Source organism: Dipodomys merriami, unplaced genomic scaffold (genome assembly GCF_024711535.1).
Source record: "Dipodomys merriami isolate MVZ:Mamm:240054 unplaced genomic scaffold, mDipMer1.0.p SCAF_19, whole genome shotgun sequence".
Taxonomy (NCBI): Eukaryota; Metazoa; Chordata; class Mammalia; order Rodentia; family Heteromyidae; genus Dipodomys; species Dipodomys merriami.
This window is the reverse complement of record NW_027203270.1, coordinates 27920923-27937049: the sequence shown is the minus strand read 5'-3', so window position 1 is coordinate 27937049 and position 16127 is coordinate 27920923. Positions and strand designations below refer to the sequence as shown.

The window sequence follows — 16127 nt, the reverse complement described above, 5'->3', positions numbered from 1 at the left end:
GTAAGATAGAAAGAAAACAAAAATAACAACTTATGGCTTATAATGTGCCCTCCCACTCATTACTGGAGTTAAGCCTTCTAACAACCCTAGGAGGACTGAAGGGATAGGTACCCGGGAGAGCTGTTTTACAGGGTAGCTGAGGTTCCTTATTTCGGGTTCAGTGCCATGGATACGGTTGAGGTAAAGAGCATTTTGAGGATTTAAAGCAATGGGCTTGCCTGGAATGGTAAAGTGCTTGGGGGGGGGGAGGGGTGGGAGAGGAGAAGAGGGACTAGTTAACTGCTACAGAGTTAGTAGCTCCACTAGGGAGGGTACAGGATTTCTGCCCTAGGCCCAAGCACCATCCTTCCGTCTAGGTCTGAGACGCTGGGGAAGCCTCAGCCCCCACGGCATCCGCGGGAAGGATGGTGGGGCCGGGTGGCTGAGATGACGTAAAGGGTAACTCGCTCGCAGGGGCCTGCCTCGCTGTTGCTATGACAACCAGAGCTTGCCTACGGGGCCCAGGCAAGAGTCGGCGGAGGCTTCCACGAGCTGTAAATCAGGGAAGGGCATTTAGGGAGGGTGGTATGTACGTGTGTGTGTGTGTGTGTGTGTAAAACACGTGAAAAAGAAGCATATTCAAGAAAGTTTCTCTACCTCGACAACACAGAATCACAGGTGCAATTTTAAAAAGTCTGAAAAAGCGAAAGCTGCACTTGACTCTCCAGGGGCAGAACCCCGGCGTCACCCGCTGTTGAAGGCGTCCCAGATAAGTTCCAATCGCATCTAGAGAGATAAACACCGGCTTTCGGCGGCGAAGCGGAGTCCTAGCGACCTTCTCAAGATGGCGGCCCCGGCTACTTCCGCCCTGACGGAAACCGGAAGGGGGCGGGCTTCCCCGCAGCGCATGCGCCTAAGGCTTCTTCGCGCCGGGTGCTCACCTCCTCCCCCCTCCACCCCCCTTTTTTTTTTTTTTTTTTTTTTTTTTTACCCCCGCCTCCATTTTGTTCGCGGACGCTGGGGACAGTGGGAGCAGATCCATTTCCGGGTTGGTAAAAGGGGCGGCGGCGGCGAAGGAGAGAGCTTGACGGGAGGGGGGGGGGTGGCCAGCGGGACAGGACGAAACCTGAGCGGAGGTGGCGGAGGATTCGCTCCCGGAGCAGCTGCAGCCAGGTCGGAAAGAAGCTGGAGTGGCCGGGTCCGTCGCTGAGGTGCCGGGTGGGCCCGAGTGGGAGGGAGACCCGGGGGAGGGGAGCGGGGGCGGGGCTTGAGGGAGAGGGGCCGCGGAGGAGGGGCCTGAGGAGGAGAGGGGGTCCTGAGGGCGGGCTCTGAGGGCCGGGAGGGCCGGGCCAGTGGGTCTGGGGAGGGCGGGGGGCGTGCGGGGATCTGAGTGCAGCGGAGTGGTCGGGGGATTGTGGGGCGCCCGCGGGCCGTGAAAATGGGGAGGGAGAATGCCGAGAGAGCGAAGGGATCCTGAAGGGTTGGGTCAGGTGAGTGAGACGGAGCCTCGGCGTGAGGAATGAAGTGACCGTGTGCAAAAATTAAAAAAAAAGGGAGGAGAATGGGCCGGGAGGACCTGTTGGGGAAATGCAATCGGCCAGTGTGACACATTCTGGGGATTGATGTAGGTGAAAAGGGATGGTGGAGAGGATGACCCGGGAAAACTGCTTACCTGAGTGGGAATCGTGAGGTCGTCAGTGCAGAGGGATCAGAATTGAATTACAGGGTGGACTGAGAAATGTGGAGGCGCGCTTGGGAGCGCCTGGAGTTGAGGGTTCATCTTGGTGTGGGGAGTGAAGTCAGGGAAGGTGGACATCTTAAAGTGGTAGACGTGGGATTGAGTTACTGATCGAGAGGGAACATTTTCAAAAGATCAGGGCGGAATGAGCAGCTGGAAGAAGCTGCTGTGTACACACACATACACCCCTACACCTACCTGCTGGGGGTCATACCTAAAACTCCCAGCCCTGGAAAGCTTTGTGTGTGTACGCTCAGGTCTTAGGGCTTGAACTCAGGGCCTGGGTACTGTTATTGAGCCTTTTCTGCTCAAGGCTAGCGTTCTATTTAGTTTAGCCACAGCTCCATTCCCGACTTTTTGGTGGTTTATTGGAGATAGGTTCTCTTGGAGTTTCCTGGCTGTGCTGACATGGAACCGAGATCCTTAGATCTTAGCCTCCTGAGTAGCTAGGAATACAGGTGAACCCAGCTGGAGTTCGTGTTGTTGTTTTTTTATTTTTTCCCCCCAGTCCTGGAATTTGAACTCAGGGCCTGGGCACTGTTCCTAAGCTTCTTTTGCTCAAGGCTAGCATTCTACCACTTGAGCCACAGTGCCACTTCTGGCTTTTTCTGTTTATGTGATATTGAGGAATCAAATCCAGGGTTTCCTGCATGCTAGGCAAGCACTCTACCACCAAGCCACAATCCCAGTCCTGGATTTCCTTTTTTTTTTTTTTTTTTTTTTTTGGGGGGGTCCGGTGGTGGGGCCTGAACTCTGGGCCTGGGCGCTGTCCCTCAGCTCTTCAGCTCAAGGCTAGCACTCTACCACTTGCACCACAGCGCCACTTCTGGCTTTTTTCTTTTTTGTTTTGTTTTTTTTTTTTGGTCCGGTCGTGGGGCCTGAACTCTGGGCCTAGGCGCTGTCCCTCAGCTCTTCAGCTCAAGGCTGGCGCTCTACCACTTGAGCCACAGTGCCACTTCCGGCTTTTTTCTTTTTTCTTATGTGGTGCTGAGGAATCGAACCCAGGGCCTCAGGCATGCAAGGCAAGCGCTCTACCACTGAGCCACCTTCCCAGCCCCCGGCTTTTTTCTTATGTGGTGCTGAGGAATCGAACCCAGGGCCTTGAGCATGCAAGGCAAGTGCTCTACCACTGAGCCACGTCCCCAGCCCCATGGATTTCCTATTTTTAAAGGGACTTGGAATAAACTTTTTGGGCTCTCCCAGGGACTCACTGCTTTTATTATTATTTTTTTCATGATGCTTATATTTGTCTTATAGTTTGTTGTTTCTAAATGACACCGTTTTGGGCTACTAATTTTCTTTTTTTTTTTTTTTGTCCGGTTGTGGGGCCTGAACTCTGGGCCTGGGCGCTGTCCCTCAGCTTTTCAGCTCAAGGCTAGCGCTCTACCACTTGAGCCACAGTACCACTTCCGGCTTTTTTCTTTTTGCTTATGTGGTGCTGAGGAATCGAACCCAGGGCCTTGAGCATGCAAGGCAAGCGCTCTACCACTGAGCCACCTTCCCAGCCCTTGGGCTACTAATTTTCTTAAGAATCAGGAGAGAATTTAAGGGAATAGACTAGTCTAGCTCATCTATGGATTTACTTAATAGCTTTGAGACAAATCATCAAAATCTTTTTATTCCCCCTTTGTACAATAGGTCTGGCTCATTCCATTCTCTAAGAGAGTGTGTTAACCTAAAGAGATCTTTAAAGTGGTGGTAAAGACATGATCTTTGAAAACATGACTATGATATTGTTATTTAGAAGACATGCTTTCCCTCTTTTCCCTCATTTCTCCTTCTTAGCCTTGCTGCAATTTTTTTTTTTTTTCTTTTTGTCAGACGTGGGGCTTTAACTCTGGGCCTGAGCTCTGTCCCTGAGCTCTTCAGCTCAAGATTAGTGCTCTACCACTTGAGCCACAGCACCACTGCCAGTTTTCCGGTAGTTAATTGGAGATGTGTCTCATGGACTTGTCCTGCCTGGGCTGGCTTTGAACCATGATCTTCAGATCTCAGCCTCCTGAGTAGCTAGTATTACAGTCATGAGCCACTGGCGCCCTGCTTTTTGCTGTAATTTTTTTTTTTTATGCCAGGAAAGAGTTGGCTTTGAATTGAGGCATGTTTAATTTTTTTTTGTGGATGTGCCAGTCCTTAGGCTTGAACTTAGAGCCTTGTGCTCTCATATGCTTTATCACTCAATGCTAGTGCTCTTCCACTTGAACCATACCTCCACTTGCAGCTTTTTTTTTTTTTTTGTGGGTTGTGGGGCTTGAACTCTGGGCTTGGGTGCTGACCCTGCGCTCTTCAGCTCAAGGCTAGCACTCTACCACCTGAGCCACAGTGCCACTTCCGGTTTTCTAGTAGTTTATTGCAGATAAAGAGTCTCATGGACTCTACTGCCCGGGCTGGCTTTGAACCTTGATGCTCAGATCTCAGCCTCCTGATTAGCTAGGATTACAGGCGTGAGCCACTGGTGCCCGGCACACTTGTAGCTTTTTACTGGTTAATTGGAGGTAAGAGTCTCAAGGATTTATCTGTCCAGTCTGGTTTCAAACTGTGATTTCAGCCTTCTGAGTAGCAAGAATTACAGGTGTAAGCCACCTGCACTTAGCAATGTTGAATTTTTAAACTGCTCTTAGTATCAGCTTTAAAAAAATCAAGTAGTATTATTGTGTGACATTGTGTTGGGTTCTGTTACCTACCATCAAGATGAAAATAAAAAGAAGCTAGAGTTGGGGATAAATGATAATGGCTGGGGGCTGGGAAGGTGGCTCAGTGGTAGAGCGCTTGCCTTGCATGCCTGAGGCCCTGGGTTCGATTCCTCAGCACCACATAAGCAAAAAGAAAAAAGCCGGAAGTTGCACTTTGGCTCAAATGGTAGAGCGCTAGCCTTGAGCTGAAGAGCTGAGGGACAGTGCCCAGACCCAGAGTTCAGGCCCCATGACCGGACCCCCCTCCCCAAAAAATGATAATGGTTGATGGAGGCTGGGAGCATGCAGTGTTTTATTTTCTAGCCATCAGCTTTTCTGCCTGCACACTTTTGAGAGTTCACTAAAAAGTAGTATTTTAGAAAGTTTAATCTTATGCTTTGGTCTGGTGATTATGTCCTTGTTAGTTGGCGGGGTGGGGGAACTCATGTGTTTGTGGACAGTCTTAGCTATTTTATTATTCTTTGAAATCCTGACTCCTAGCTTTTTCATTGGGCATCATATTCAACACTTTGCTTGAGACTTGCTTAATCTACAAGTGTTTCTTAAAGTCTTGGCATTTCTGAGTTCTGACGTGGACTTGCTAAAAGAGGGGGCAGTTTCTAATTGTATCTCGCACTTGATATCAGAATAGTGTTTACCCTACTTGGTACTGATTAGTTATGTGATATCAGCACAAAGGTGAAATGCAGGAGAGAGCTGAAGGTGTTGAGAAGTTTTCATGTTTTACTGATGCTTTTTTTTTGGTCCCCATCTTGCTGTTTAACACAGGACTGGGCACTGTCCCTGAGCTTCTTTTGTGTAAGGCAAGCACCCTACCACTTGAGCTTTTTCTGTTTTTTTTTTTTTTTTTTTTTTTTTTTGCTAGTCCTGGGGCTTGAATCTCAGGGCTGGGCACTGTCCCTGAGTTTTCCCCCCACACCCCAAGGCTAGAGGTCTACCACTTGAGCCACAGCACCACTTCCAGCTTTTTCTGTGTATGTGGTACTGAGGAATCGAACCCAGGGTTTCATGTATGCCAGGTAAGCACTCTACCACTAAGCCACCTTCCCAGCCCATCCTTTTCTGAGGAATCAAATCCAGGGCTTTGTGGGTGCTAGGCAAGCACTCTTACCACTAAGCCACATTCTCAGCCTTTTTTTTAGTAGTTTATTGGAGATAAACTATCCAACTTTCCTGCCAGGTATACCTTAGAACTGTGATTCTCAGTCAGGCGTCCGTGGCTCACGCCTGTAATCCTAGCTACTCAGGAGTCTGAGAACTGAAGATTGTGGTTCAAAGTCGGCCTGGGCTGGAAAGTCCATGAGACTCTTATCTCCCATAAACCACTAGAAAACCAGAAGTGGCATTGTGGCTCAAGTGGTAGAGGGCTCACCTTGAGCTGAAGAGCTAAGGGACCGCATCCAGGCCCCAGAGTTCAAGCCCCCCAACCGACAAAAAAAAAAACAAACAAAACCATTACCCCCCCCAAAAAAAAACTGTAATCCTCAGATCTCAGCCTCCTGAGTAGCTAGGATTACAGGTGTGAGCCACTGTCACCTGGCTTCATTGATGGCTTTTTTTTTGGGGGGGGGGGTCAGGGGCTTGAACTCTGGGCTTGGGTGCTGTCCCTGCACTCTTCAGCTCAAGGCAGGCGCTCTACCGCTTGAGCCACAGCGCCACTTCTAGTTTTCTAGTGGTTTATTGGAGATAAGAGTCTCGTGGACTTTCCTGCCCAGGCTAGCTTTGAACCTTGATCCTTAGATCTCAGCCTCCTGAATAGCTAGGATTACAGGCGTATGCTGCCGGCACCTGGCGCCTGGCACCCGGCTCACTGATGGCTTTTAAGAAGAGAAGATAGTTGAAGGCTTGGCTGAGAGGTGGCTCATATGCCTAGCAAGAAGGAGGCCCTGAGCTCAAAGCCCAGTACCACAAAAAAAAAAAAAAAAACCCAAAGTATATGTATTATTGAATGTTCTTTCTTAACTTGTCTCTCTGATGGGCTGTCTGATACACTTGAGTCTGTTTTCCTATTATGCTAAAGTTTTGGGTTTTTTTTCTTGCCAGTCCTGGGGCTTGAAGTCAGGGTCTGGGCACTGTCCCTCAGCTTCTTTTGTTCAAGGCTAGCGCTCTACCACTTGGGCTACAGGGCCACTTTTGATTTTTGTATGGTTAATTGTAGATAAGAGTCTCACAGGAACTTTCTCTCTATCTGGCTTTGAACCCTGATCCTCAAATCTCAGCCTTCTGAGCAGCTAGGATTACAGGCGTGAGCAACTAGTGCCTGCCTGGCTCTTTCTGGTTCATTTTAAAGAGTGTTTTGAGATAATTTATGGAGGCTCCTTGCTAGACTTTTTTTTTTTTTTTGGGGGGGGGTGAAGGAAGGAGAAAGATGAGAGAGGAAGGGGGAGAGAAGGAAGGAAGGAGGGCAGAAATAGATCAAAGATCACTATAAGATTTGGAGTCTAAGCAACTGAAATACTTTTTTTTTTTTTTGTGGGGGGGGGGTCCAGTCATGGGGCCTGAACTCTGGGCCTGGGCGCTGTCCCTCAGCTCTTCAGCTCAAGGCTAGCACTCTACCACTTGCCACAGCACCACTTCCGGCTTTTTTCTTTTTGCTTATGTGGTGCTGAGGAATGGAACCCAGGGCCTCAGGCATGCAAGGCAAGTGCTCTACCACTGAGCCACCTTCCCATCCCCCACCTTGCTAGACTTTTTAGCCTGCTTCTTTAACATAATGTTTTTCAGTTTTCTCTACCTTGTCATGTTTTCCCTTTGCTTTGCTTGAACTAGTATAGTCCTAAGTGGAACATGGCAGGACACAGGTTTCTCCCCTTTTTTAGTATTGGGTGGGCATCTTGTCTGTGTCACAGCTTGATACCACCAAATTGAAAGGATTTTTGACGGCTTCAGATGGGGAGGGTGACAGAAGCTGAGCTGGGTTTCCTGGGCCAGAGAATGGACTCTGTCAAAGCAAAAGAATGGTTGCAGAAGCACAAACCCAGACCTTCAAGCTGTGACTAACATTTTGGCAACATGCATCTCTTTGCCAAATAACTTCTTTTCTTTTGGAGTGTGATTGTTGATCTCTTTCTCAAAGTAGGCTCTTGTTGCTACTGTTCTCCACACAACTCCCAAGCAGAAGTTGGCAGAGTTCCCCCTCGTTGACTGTCTCTTGAGGGATATGCCCCGGATTAGAGTGGAAGGGGCGTTTCATGTCAAAATGAGGTTCATTGGCAGATCCTGAACGCTGCTCTGCAAAGAAATAGAGGCAACACTCTTTATGGAATGTTCTTGCAACCTTTTTTTTTTCTCCTTCTAAATTTAAATCTGTTTCTTATTCATCTGATGATTAAATGCAGAATCATTGCCTTTGACTAGCTTTGCAAATGCAAGACATTGAGGAAAAGAGACAGTGTTTTCTATTCCACTGCATCCCCCTTTACTCCTAGTCTTGAAGCTGGAGGAAGTATACAGGCTCAATGTGAGAACATTCCTCCTTCCTTCTTCCCTTCCTCCCTTCTCTCTCTCTCCTTTCTTTTTCTCTTTCTCTCTTCTTCCCTTCCTCCCTCTTCTCTCTCTTCCTTCTTTCTTTCTGTCTTTGTCTTTCTCTCTCTCTCCCTTCTTTCCTTCCTTCTCTCTCTGTCTTTCTCTCCCTCTCTCCTTCTCTTCTTTCCTCCCTCCCTCCCTCTCTCTCTTCCTACTTCCTTCCTTCCTTTTTTTTTTTTTTTTTTTTAGTACTGGGGATCAAACCCAGCAGCATACTAGGCATATGTTCTATTGAGTTACATACACCCCCAGTCTCAATGAACATTTTTTGTTTGTTGTTTTTTAATAGTTTTTAAATTCAGCTTACATTAGTTATACAAAAGGGTTTTATTCTGAGATTTTCATGTGTGTATACAGGCATGCAGTATACTGCACCAGCCTCTTTCCTCTTTTTATTTAGTACCAGTCCTGGGGCCCTGGGTACTCTCCTCCAGCTGCTTTTTGGTCAAGGCTAGCGCTCTACCATTTGAGCCACAGCTCCACTTCCCCTGCCTTCCTCCTCTTGAAACAGTTCCCCCCCCCCCCCCTGTTTGGGCCTGGGCTCATCCCTTAGCCTCTCTGTGCTCAAGGCTATTGCTCTACCACTTAAGCCACAGTGCCACTCTTGTCTTTTTTTGTTTCTGTGGTACTGAGGATTCAAACCCAGGGCTTCATGCATGCTAGGCAAGCATTCTACCACTCAGCCACATTCCCAGCCCCTATTTATTTATTTATTTATTTATTTATTTATTTGGAGGTTGTAAGGCTTGAACTCAGGTCCTGAGTGTTATCCCTGAGCCTCTTTATGCTCAAGGCTAGCACTCTACCACTTGAGTCACGAGCCACTTCCAGTTTTTAATGGTTGATTGGAGGTAAGAGTCTCACAGGGACTTTTCTGCCTTAGCTGGCTTTTTTTTTTACAGGTGTGAGCCACTGGCACTTGGCTTCACTGATGGCTTTTAAGAAGAGAAGATAGCTGGAGGCTCATATACGTAGTAGGAGGAAGGCCCTGAGTTCAAAGCCCAATACCACACACAAAAAAAGTATATATCGCTGGGTGCCGGTGGCTCACGCCTCTAATTCTAGCTACTCAGGAGGTTGAGATCTGAGAATCAAAGCCAGCCTGGGTAGGAAAGTCTGTAAGACTCTTATCTCCAATATACCACCAGAAAACCAGAAGTGGCGCTTTGGCTTAAGTGGTAGATTGCTGGCTTTGAGCTGAAGAGTTGAGGGACTGCGTTCAGGCCCAGAGTTCAAGCCCCACAGCCAAGAAAAAAAAAAGAAATCAGGGCTGGGAAGGTGGCTCAGTGGTAGAGCGCTTGCCTTGCATGCCTGAGGCCCTGGGTTCGATTCCCAAGCACCACATAAGCAAAAAGAAAAAAGCCGGAAGTGGCGCTGTGGCTCAAGTGGTAGAGCGCTAGCCTTGAGCTGAAGAGCTGAGGGATAGCGCCCAGGCCCAGAGTTCAGGCCCCATGACCGGACCCAAAAAAAAAAAAAAAAAAAGAAAAAAAAGAAATCAACTTCATCACTTCTGAGAATCTACTCATACAACACATGAGCAGAGTTCATAATAGGAAAAGAATAGCTTGAATGTCAGATGAGTGTCATTATTGTGAGTGGGGAATGTGAGTCAAAATACATTAAAAGCAAACAAACCCAACTGCTTGGGAGGCAGAGATCAGAAGGATCACAGATTGAGTAGAGGCCAGTCAGGCGAAAGACTTTTCAAAACCCATCTTAATGTGTTTAACTATGAGGTTATTTAATAATGTGGATATGGGGCTGGAAAGGTGGCTCAGTGGTAGAGTGCTTGTCTTGCATGCATGAGGCCCTGGGTTTGATTCCTCAGCACCACATAAGCAGAAAAAGCCAAAAGTGGCACTGTGGCTCAAATGGTAGAGTGTTAGCCTTGAGCTGAAGAACTGAGGGACAGCGCCCAGGCCCAGAGTTCAGGCCCCACGACCAGAAAAAAAAAATGTGGATATGACCTGTCATCTAGTATTAAATTCTTAGTCATTGATTTTTATGATAAAAAATAATAGGAAAGAAGGAAACTGCAGCTTTCATTACAGATTCCTTGACTCCCTATAGAGTTACAGTAAACTCCCATATTGCCTCTGGGTAGTGGGTTTCCTGAATTTCTCTAGGGCTTTAATTTGCTAAAGCTGTGCATGTAAGTTAAAAAAATATTAGTGGAGATATAGGTGTAGAATTATTGCTTATGTCATTTCTTAAGCAGTTAAGGTTCTTTTTTTTTTTTGTCGGTCGTGGGGCTTGAACTCTGGGCCTGGGAGCTGTCCCTCAGCTCTTCAGCTCAAGGCGAGCACTCTACCACTTGAGCCACAGTGCCATTTCTGTTTTTTTCTGCTTATGTGATGCTGAGGAATTGAACCCCAGGGCCTCATGCATGTGAGGCAAGCACTCTACCACTGAGCCATCTTTCCAGCCCTTGAGTAAACTTTTTATGTCATAATAAAAGCTGAAAATAAAACCACCCTGTTTCTATTTATAAAGAATGCTTTTCTTGCTGGGCACTAATGTCTGTAATCCTAGCTGCACAGGAGGCTGAGATCTGAGGATTACAGTTCAAAGCCAGCCCCTGCAGGAAAGTCTGTGAGACTCATCTCCAATTAACCACCAGAAAACCGGAAATGGCGCTGTGGCTGAATTGGTAGAGTGCTTACCTTGAGCTGAAGAGCTGAGGGACAGCACCAATGCCCAGAATTCAAGCCCCACAACCGACAAAAAAAAAGCTTTTCTATTTGTATCTTTGATAACAGATTTTTGAAGAAATCATGCAAGATGATAAAGTGTTTAAATGGCACAGTAGATGTAAAAGAAATTCAGTTTAAAAGAACATTTGTTTTTATAATGAAATAAAATGATTTTATACATAAAGCTTGATAATATTAAAAAAAACTCATCTAAATTAAAAAAAAAAACAGTATGGTGGTTCATACTTGTCATCCCATCTACATGGGAAACAAAAGTGAAAGGGTTACCATCCAAGAGATACTAACAGAAAAATCACTAAAGTGAAAAGAACTGGGGGGCTGGGAATGTGGCTTAGTGGTAGAGTTCTTGCCTAGCTTGCATGAAGCATGCAAACAGAAAAAGCTGGAAGTGGTGCTGTGGCTCAACTGGTAGAATGCTATCCTTGAGTAAAAAGAATCTCATGGACAGTGCCCGGGCTCTGAGTTCATCAAGCCCCCCAGGACTGGACACACACACACACACACACACACACACACACACACACGCACACACGCACACACGCACGCATGCACGCACGCTCTGAGTTCATCAAGACCCCCAGGACTGGCCACACACACACACACACACACACAAAACTGGGACCTGCCTGGCTCAAGTGGCAAAATGCTTTGTGCATGAATACCAAAGGAATAAATACCATACATACTGACTAAAAACAAATCATTTCCAAATTATTTCCACTAAGGAGCTTGAAAATTCACATGAAGCTAAATTTGTTTTTACCAAGTTTAAAACACTTGTCAGTAAAAATCAGTTATAATAAGAGGGAGAAGCCAGATGCCGACGGTGCATACCTGTAATCCTAGCTACTCAGGAGGCGGGATCTGAAGGTTGAAGTTCAAAGCCAGCCACAGCAGGGAAAGTCTATCTCTAATTAAGAAATGGAGCTGTGGCTAAAAGTGACAGAGCACTAGCCTTGAACAAAAAAGCTCATGGACAGACCCCAGGCCCCTGAGTTTAACCCCCATGACTGACAAAAAAAAAAGGGGGAGAGGTTAGGAATGTGTCTTAGTGGTAGAGTCCTTGCTTAGCATGCATAAGGCCCTGGGCTTGATTCCTCAGTACCACATAAACAGAAAAAGCCAGAAGTGGCACTGTGGCTCAAGTGGTAAAGTTTGCCTTGAGCAAAAGAAGCTCAGGAGCTGGGCGCTGGTGGCTCAAGCCTGTAGTCCTAGCTACTCAGGAGGCTGAGATCTGAGGATCGAGTTTCAAAGCCAGCCCTGGCAGGAAAGTCCGTGAGACTCTTATCTCCAATAAACCACTTGAAAACTGGAAGTGGTGCTGTGGCTCAAGTGGTAGAGTGCTAGTCTTGAGATGAAGAGCACAGGGACAGCGCTCAGGCCCAGAGTTCAAGCCCCACCATCGACCCTCCCCCCACCCCCACACACAAAAAGCTCAGGAACAGTGTCTAGGTCCACTGACAAAAAAGGGGAGGGGGGGGGTGGAACCACATTCCTTAAATATACAGGTTTACCAAACTTCAAACACTTGAGAAAAGAAAGATCTAAGACTATATTAAAGACTAATATCTGTTACCACAATTAGAGCTTGAGATAATAAAAACCTTTGTATCTACCTTCAAAGTTTTCATACCTTCATATAAGGAATAGATTACTCCAACTAATAATGGCAGGAGAAAGCCGAATCCAAGGTCAGCAAAAAGATTTATTTCCTGGTTAGCTTCAATATTAAAAAGACCACCTATTAGTATAATCTAAGAAATAGCTTCATAAATCCATCCCAAGATCTATCTTGACACAATGTTGCTATTAGCTAATTAGCCCTGAGGAACTAAAGGGTATTTTCTAAATAGACCACATGGTCAGAGAGTCATTCCAAATTAGTCCTCCTTTGCCAAATTCTATTTGATAAGTGCTTTCAAGATTCTTTTTGCAGGGGCTGGGAAGGTGGCTCAGTGGTAGAGCGCTTGCCTAGCATGCATGAGGCCCTGGGTTCCATTCCTCAGCACCACATAAGCAAAAAGAAAAAAGCCGGAAGTGGCGCTGTAGCTCAAGTGGTAGAGCGCTAGCCTTGAGCTGAAGATCTGAAGGACAGTGCCCAGGCCCAGAGTTCAGGCCCCACGACTGGACCCAAAAAAAAAAAAAAGATTCTTTTTGCATGCCAAAACTGGAACGAGATTGTATTTTATTTTTTATTTTTATTTTATTTTTGTCGGTCGTGGGGGCTGAACTCTGGGCCTGGGCGCTGTCCTTTAGCTCTTCAGCTCAAGGCTAGCCCTCTACCACTTGAGCCACAGTGCCACTTCTGGCTTTTTTCTGCTTATGTGGTGCTGAGGAATTGAACCCAGGGCCTCATGCATGCAAGGCAAGCACTCTACAACTGAGACAACTTCCCAGCCCCTATTTTTTTATTTTTTATTTTTTATTAGGAATTGACTTTAAGCCTCAGGATGAGGGAAGGACCAGTGGCAATTGTAGGTGGAAGGAATAGAATAGCTTGAGTGAAGGTCTTCAGGAGGAAAAGAGTTTTATGGGTATTTTAAATTAAAAGAAGTTACAGGGAATCTAGGACACAGGGAATGAGAAGCAGAGAGGCAGGAGACAAGGCTTCAGCAAATGCTCCTCTCCTAAAACACAGATGCACATATATGTGATTTTTTTGTTGTTGTTGTTAGTTGTGGGGCATGAACTCAGTGCCTGGGTGGTGCTATCCCTGAGCCTCTTCATGCTCAAGGCTAGAGCTCTACCACTTGATCTACAGTGACACTTCTGGCTTTTGAGTTGTTAATTGGGGGTAAGAGTCTCACAGGGACTTTTCTGCCCAGACTGACTTCAAACCCCAATCCTCAGATCTCAGCCTCCTGAGTAGCTAGGATTACAAAAGTGTGAGCCACTGGCACCTGGCACATCTGTGAATTTTTAGCTTAACCACTAGAGATTTTGTTTCTCTTCCCTCCAAAAATACTAGTATACTAATGTTGGCGCTGAAATCCTCAGTATCATAAAGAATAAACTAGGGTTGGCTGCATTGGGTATTGAAATTTTAGGGTCTTAGAAAGTGGCTTCTTAGATTATAGAGGAGAGTGTGATTGTTGGCTTGTTAGAGAGCTATTCAGGAAACATATTTGCTTCCAGGGAATATTAACTTTTATTTGAATCTTCATGGGGTCAGGGAGAGAATGCGGTGTTCTTGTTATGAACTGGTGAGTATGACATTCTGCCACACTCATCCTGGAGGCCATATGTCTTACCTGGATACATAAGTCTTGGTGGACATACAAGTGATCAGTAGCCCAAGGGCTGTTACAACTGAATATATGGAAGCATTTTTATCTGGGACCATTGTAAATCTGTATATGTGAAAGAAAGCATTTTTTATCTACAAAGAAAGTGACTTTGGTTTGGAAATCACTGTATTTAAAGCCCAGATGGTCGTGTTTGATTTAGTACTTTTCTTATGTAATTGGATCAGCTTGCTCTGCTTTTATAACTTAAAGTAGATTCTTGATTTAGCAGCCTACCACTAGAGATCAAAGAACAAAAATGTGCAAGTTTTCTAGCATTTCAGCAAGGAGCATCTGTGTTTCTGATGGCTTAAGGGTATCATATGAACAAGAAGAGAGTCTTCAACAGTGAAAGTCACAGCCTTGTTGATTATCTGTGGTGAGTTGGGGCTTACTATCTTTGAAATGAGGCTTGATACTCTCTCCATAGGAAGTCTGGATCAGCATTTCAAGGAACATCTGTTTATATTTCTTTTCAGGCTTTTTTTGTTGTTGTTGTTGGTCTTGGGGCTTGAACTCTGGGCCTGGGCACTGTCCCTCAGCTCTTCAGTACAAGGCGAGCACTCTACCACTTGAACCCCAGTGCCACTTCTGGTTTTCTGAGTGGTTTATTGGCGCTAGGAGTCTCATGGACTTTCCTGCCATGGCTTTGAACCGTGATCCTCAGATCTCAGCCTCCTAGAATTATAGGCGTAAGCCACCATTGCCTGGCCAATTAATCTTAACAATTAGACCTAAAACTTAATCTTTAATAAACCACCAAAATGCAGAAAGTGGAGGTGTGGCTTAAGTGGTAGAGTGGCAGCTTTGAGTGAAAAGCTGAGAGACAGTGAATGCCTAGGCCTTGAGTTTAAGCCCCAGTATTGGCACCAAAAAAAAAAGTTGTTTTTTTCTTTTTTTTTTTTGGGTTGTGGGGCCTGAACTCTGGGCCTGGGCGCTGTCCCTCAGCTCTTCAGCTCAAGGCTAGTGGTCTACCCCTTGAGCCACAGTGCCACTTCCGGCTTTTTCTGCTTATGCGGTGCTGAGGAATCGAACTCAGGGCCTCATGCATGCAAGGCAAGCACTCTACCACTGAGCCACCTTCCCAGCCCTTTAAAAAAAAAAAAAAAAGATTCTTTGCTATATAGTCTAGGTTAGTTTCATACTGTGACCCCTACTGACTCTGCCTCCCAAGTGCTGCGAATACAGTCATATACCACCAAGAGTGGCATGGGATTACAGTCATATAGCACCAAGAGCCACTTGTCTTTCTTTTTTTGTAGTTAATTTTGGCTATTACTTATTTATCTATTTAAGAGACAGGTATTGCTGTAGTGCCCATCCTGTTCTGAATTCTTGGGCTCAAGTTATCTTCCTGCTTCAGCCTCCTGAATAGCTGGGACTACAGTTGCATGCCACTGTACCCAGATTGGTCATAATTTTTTCTAGTGTTTAGAAATTGCTCAAGTATTTGGCCTCTGTTATCATAAGCTCTGAGGTCACGAATCACTGTGTGGTTACACCCAGACTTGGGCATAGATTTAGGTCACATCAGGCAGCCTGATCCCATTAGAGTTGTTGAGTTAAGGTAATAGGTTCTAGAACTAGATATGATAGCCTTTTAATATTTTTAAGTTTTAAGCTCAAGTTTTCTACCCTCCTTACCTGCATTGATAACAAGTATAGCATCATGTGTTGAGTTTAGTTCTTTTTTTGTTTTGTTTTGTTTTGTTGGTCCTGGGGCTTGAACACTGGGTCTGGATGCTGTCTCTGATCATCTTTGTGCTCAAGGCTAGCACTCTACCACTTCAACCACAGCTTCATTTCTGGCTTTTTTGAAGTAGTTTATTGGAGATAAGTGTCTCACGGACTTTTCCTTCCCCAGCTGGCTTAAACTGCAATCCTTAGATATCATCCTCCTGAGTAGCTAAGATTATAGACATGAACCACTGGTGCCTGGCAGATTCTTCTTCTTTTTGGGGGGGGGGGGCTGGTCCTGGGGCTTGAAGTCAGGGCCTGAGCAGTGTCCCTGAACTTCTTTTGCTCAAGTCTAGCACCCTACCACTTGAGCCACAGCGCCACTTCCAGCTTTTTCTGTTTATGTGGAACTGAGGAACTGAACCCAGAGCTTCATGCATGCTAGGCAAGTACCCTACCACAAAGTCATATTTCTTTTTATGCCAGTCCTAGGGCAAGTACCCTGCTACTAAGCCACATT

At 46.0% G+C, this 16127-nt stretch overlaps 1 protein-coding gene across 6 annotated transcripts in view; it reads left to right on the top strand.

Moving 5' to 3' along the window:
* Positions 1 to 978: 978 nt before the first annotated feature.
* Positions 979 to 16127, top strand: part of Wipf2 (WAS/WASL interacting protein family member 2) — a 56104-nt gene continuing 40955 nt past the window's right edge. For 2 of the 6 annotated variants that reach the window (XM_070028104.1, XM_070028097.1), the window contains exon 1: positions 1050 to 1152. The gene's annotated coding sequence lies outside the window, so the exon portion shown is untranslated. The other 4 variants (XM_070028103.1, XM_070028098.1, XM_070028099.1 and 1 more) reach the window with 4 other exon arrangements.